Source organism: Elephantulus edwardii, unplaced genomic scaffold (genome assembly GCF_000299155.1).
Source record: "Elephantulus edwardii isolate Elephantulus edwardi_28Jun2011 unplaced genomic scaffold, EleEdw1.0 scaffold00164, whole genome shotgun sequence".
Taxonomy (NCBI): domain Eukaryota; kingdom Metazoa; phylum Chordata; class Mammalia; order Macroscelidea; family Macroscelididae; genus Elephantulus; species Elephantulus edwardii.
In genome coordinates, this window is record NW_006399914.1 from 1,005,947 (window position 1) to 1,011,363 (window position 5,417).

General features: G+C 37.2%; 1 pseudogene; it reads left to right on the forward strand.

Moving 5' to 3' along the window:
• The window catches only part of LOC102844806, a 27,672-nt pseudogene extending 26,933 nt beyond the window's left edge, over positions 1 to 739 (forward strand).
• The last annotated feature ends 4,678 nt before the right edge of the window (positions 740 to 5,417 follow it).

Genomic DNA, 5,417 nt, shown 5'->3' on the forward strand with positions numbered 1-5,417 from the left:
TAGAAAAGGCAACTGTAAGTTTATTTGAAAAGGAAAGAGACACTTAATAAGCAAAGTGTTTCTGAAAAACAAAAATGAAGTGGTAGGAATAACACTTCCTGATCTCGAAATCTACTTCACAATTCTGCCTAGGCTGGTGCTCAGCACGGTAAAGGGCCTGTTTAGTTCAAAGGAGAAGATTGTGAAGCCCAATGGGAAAAAGCCAGATGAATTTGAGCCTGCTATCTCTCAGGCTCTTCTTGAGCTGGAGATGAACTCAGACCTAAAAGCTCAATTAAGGGACCTAAGTACGACCACAGCTAAGAAAATTGAAGTTGCTTGTGGTCAGAAAGCTATTAAAATCATTGTTCCTGTTTCTTAACTGAAATCTTTACAGAAAATCCAGGTCCATTTAGTATATGAACTGAAAAAAAAAGTTCAGGAAAAAGCTCATTGTCTTTATCTCTTAGAGAAGAATTCTGCCTAAACTAATTCAGAAAAGCCGCACAAAAAATAAGCAAGCACCCCAGCAACTGCACCCTGACAACTGTGAATGATGCAATCCTTGAAGACTTGGTTTTTCTCAGTGGAAATGTGGGGAAGAGAATCTGTAAAACTGGGTGGCAGCTGGCTTATAAAGGTCCATTATGACAAAGCACAGCAGAAATAATGCAAAACATAACGTTGAAACTTTTTTGGTGTATATAAGAAGCTCACAGGCAAGGATGTTAATTTTGAACTTCTAGAGTTTCAGTTGTAAAAAGAATGACTAAATAAAGTTATCATTCACAGTAAAAACAAAAGCAAACCAATCTACTACACATCAGTGATAACAAAAACAATACAGTACTGGTACAAAGACATACACACAGACCAATGGAATGGAATCAGGAACCCAGAAATTAACCCATTGACTGACAGTCAACTGATACCTGACAAGGCAACAAAACCTATCAGATGGGGTAACAACCACCTCTTCAACAAATGGTGCATGCAAAACTGGACATTTACCTGCAGATAGTTGAAGCAGGACCCATATCTCACGCCATGCACAAAAATCAACTCATGGTAGATCACAGACCTGCGGTAAAGCCTCCAAGAAAAAAGATCGTAAGAACAAAATAAAATCAAACTTTGAAAACCTAGCTTATGGTATAATGTTGTTGTTGTTGTTGTGTACTATCGAGTTGGAATTGACCTATAGCTGGCCCTCTGGTGGGTTTTCGGAGGAAGTTAATCTTACAGGAAGAAATTGTCCATAGGCTTTCAAATAAAATCAGAAATAACCAACCAAAAGAGGACAAAATTGACTAAAGGGACTTTCTAAAAATTATGTACCTGTGCATATCAGAAACTTTTAAAAGAGAGTGAAAAGAAACCTATTTACTGGGAGAAAAAAAACATTTGGCAATGCCATCTTAGACAAGGGTCTCTTAAAATAAGTTTACAGAATATTGAAGTCTTCAAGAGAAAAAGACTGATAAGCCAACTAAAAAATGGGCAAAAAGACATGGAAAGCTTTCTAACAGAGGAAGACTTTCAGATGGCCAATAGACACATGAAGAAATGTTCAAAATCACTGGCAACCAGAAAGATGCAAATAAAAACCACAGTTGAGATACCATCTCACTTGAGTTGCAGCCACGAAGTTTAACACAACAACAAATAATAAATGTTGGAAAGGATGTGAAAAGATTTGAACTCTATACTTCTGATGGGAATGTAAAAGGATACAACCATTCTGGAAGGCAGTTTGGCATTTCCTCAAAAAGCTGAACCTAGAAATTCCATATGGCCCAGCTAGTCCACTGCTAGTAATGCATCCCTATGAAAACAGAAATGAGACACAAATATAGATTTCTACACCTATATTCATAGCAGCATTATTCACAATAACAAGAAAATGGAAACAGTCCAAAGACTCATCAAAAAAACCCATTAACAGATTGAGAATTATGGTACATTCACACAGTAGAGTATTATATAATAATTAAGAGCACTCATCCTCAGTTACTTCTAAGGGAATGCTTTGCAATTTTACGTAGACTGCAGGAAGGAATTCCTTTCTTTTTCATCACTATCTATTAGAAGGGGTTCTCTGATGGCCTAGTAGTAAGAAGTAGTGCTGCCATTCCAAAGACACAGCGTTTGTATCCACCAGCTGCTCCACAGGAGAAAGATGAGTGATCTCCCACTCAATATAATGACTCTGAAAACCCACTGGAGGATCTTCTACAGATCGGACTCGACAATACCGAACAACAAATATATTTAAAAGACAACATGCTAGGAAAGGTGGAAGTTCAGAAAAATGGAAGAAGACCCTCAACAAGGTGTATTGACTCAGTGACTATAAAAACGGGCTCGAGCATAGGGGAGATTGTGTGGGTGGTGCAGAATAGGGCCTAGTTCAGATCTCTTATTTGTAGGGTCACTATGAGTCAGTATATAACAACATATATTAAACATAGTAAACTCTAGTGACTTAGTGGATAAGGAGTTGCCAACCCAAAGGCAGACATAGCGAATCTACCAGCAACTCCAAGGGAGAAATATGAGTAATCCCTCCTTATGAGATTTATAGCCTCTGGAAACTTGCTGGGAAGTCAACTATTAGTTCTGACTCAATAGCAGAAATTACTGATGTATTAAACAAGCCCTCCTAATTTATTTTTCTTTCTTACAAATGGATGAAATCATAGGCAAAGCCTAAGGCCTTGATTTTAATTTCTGAAGTTTATAATAATTAACTTGGGGACTTATTAAATCATTACAGTTCCCAATTCAGTAGATAGATCTAGACTTTGTTGTGACCCTCTCCTAGCAACATGCTCAAAGCACATGAGACAAAGTGTTATTAACTTTGTCTCCAAGGAGCTCTCTGGCCACATTTTCTCTAAGAAATTGTTTGTCCTTTTGGCAGTCATGGGATTTTCAGTACTCTTTTTCCCAGGCTGTTCTTGTTGTTGTTGAGTACCATCAAATTGGAACTGACCCATAGCTGACCTTCCGGGAGATTTCCAGTGGCTGTTAATTGCATGTGAGGAGATTAGACTCCTACTCTAGTCTCTAAGAATTTACATCTGTAACAGTCCTCAGAGGCTGCTGTTTGCAAGCAGAAGAGGGAGAGTAGGAGAAGCAAACTTTCAGAACCATTGGCTTATGGGTTTCTGGTTATTATAAATAATTACCCCAAACTCACTTACCCTAGGTAAACTGTAACTCTTGTTACTCTTCTGTGATGTTTCCAGTGTTGTAAGTGACAGGAGAACATGGCCTCATCTTCCTCTCTTGGAGTAGATCCCAAATTATGGATGGTTAGATTTGCAGCACCTTGCATGACCTATTATTACTCAACTGGTGCTCCTTCTTAAGCAACTAGTAGTTAACTTACTAAGACATTAAAGCCTTACCTAAATCACAGCTATACACTTTCAATGAGTTTATAGAGAGAGTGAGATAAAAGACAGGGAAACAAAGAAAGAGAAAGAGAGAAAGAAGGAAGAAAGGCAGGGAGGGAGGGAAGGAAGGATATCTTTGCTCTTGGCACTTTCAAAAGGTCCTTAGCAGCAAAGTTGCCCAATGTTAATATGCATTTTGGTATCTTTATTGCTGCTACCATGAGTATTGTTTGTGAATCCAATCAAAAGAAAAACTTTGACAATCCTGACATTTTCCTCTATTGATAAAATTATAAATTGGTCTAAGGAAGATTTTTGTTTTATGTGGACTTGTCATTCATACTGAATAATTTAAGCATCATCAATAAGTACTTCAAGATCTTTTCACTTTCACCAAGCAAAGTTTTGCCATCTGTGTAATTGTAAATTAATGAGTCTTCCTACAATTCCAATGCCACGTCTTTTTCATATAGTCTTATTTATTGGATAATTTGCTTAGTGTACAGACAGTAAGTATAGTGAAAAAATACCCATGTCTTCCCTGATTTTAAGCCACGTTGTTGTTGTTGTTGTTGTATGCCATCCATTATTGATTAAGATAAGCCTTATCCAAGCCATAGTACTTCAACTGCTTCATATGTATATGAATGTTAGACAATGAATAAGAAAAATTAAAGAATAAATGCCTTTAAATTGGACTGTTGATGAAGAGTATTAAATATACTCTAGACTATCAAAATAACAAATAAAATTTGTCTTGGAGTATGTGCAACTTAGATATTCTTTAGAATCAGAGATGGTGACATTTCATCTCCTATAGTTTGGGCATGTTGCCAGGAGGCGAAAGTCCTTGGAAAAAAGACATCCTGTTTAAAAAAGTAGGGATCAACACAAGACAAAGACCCTTGAAGAGGCTGAATGGCATAGTGACTGCAACAATGGGCTTGAACGTGGTAAAATTGTGAGACTTGTGAAAGATAGTTGTTCACTTGGTTGCTATGAGTCATAATCTACTTTACCGCACCTAACAACTAGAAGTCATGGTGTTTTCAGTCACATCATATGGCCTTCAAGACTCATGGTCACAATCCATTATTGCCACTAGACTTCAAATTTGAGTTATAGTCAACAAAGTTACAGTGAAGAAATAAAATTTTTGTTAAAGGAGAGCATAGCCTAGACACTGAGAAAAAAATAGAATCTTGCTAGGTTATATTTACAAAAACCTAGGGAACAGGTATATAAATGGTTCATATGTATACTGACCCAAAGCTGATCGATGGCACATATAAAGCTTACTTCATTAATTTGAGTGTATCTCAAGTAGGTAACTATAGACATGAGCTTAAATGTGATCTATAGTTAGTGAAAAGGAGATGATAGTACTTCCAAAAAATAATTTCAAGAAGGAAATCTTTAAACTCAAGGCTGTAAGAATGTTAGAATAGAACTATTATATGTAATCTACTCAACCAGCCCCTAATTATATTCCCCAAGAAAATATAGTGGACTCTCCTAGCATTGTCTCAAAACTCATTACCATTGAGGGGGAATCAACTCAAACTGAGCCTCTAGTGGCTTTTCAGAGGCTTATAAGTCACAGGAAAGGATATTTCTTTGTTTCTTCCTCTGTGAAATTGGTGGATTTGAACGACCTACCCTTAGGTTGATAGCAAAACTCCATGCCAACAAGGCCACCAGAGCATTAAAATAAAAATCATTATTGAGTACTGCTTTAAATATTCATTCACTCTCATTACGTAACATTGAAACTGACAAATAACTTTCTTGCCAGTGGGTTTTCAGTGGCTGTAAATCCAAGGGAGGACATTGCCTATCTCTCCTGTAGAGTAGGTTGTGGATTTGAATTGCAGCACAACTCCTTATTCACCAAGCCACCAGAGCTCCCTAAGTAGCCCATAAATGGTTATGAAAAACTCTTTGGAGTCTGTCTTTTGAAGGCCACATGTAATTGTGAAAGATGCCAGCACGTAATTAGGCACAACTGTTGCTGTTGTTGTTGCTGTTATGTGCCGT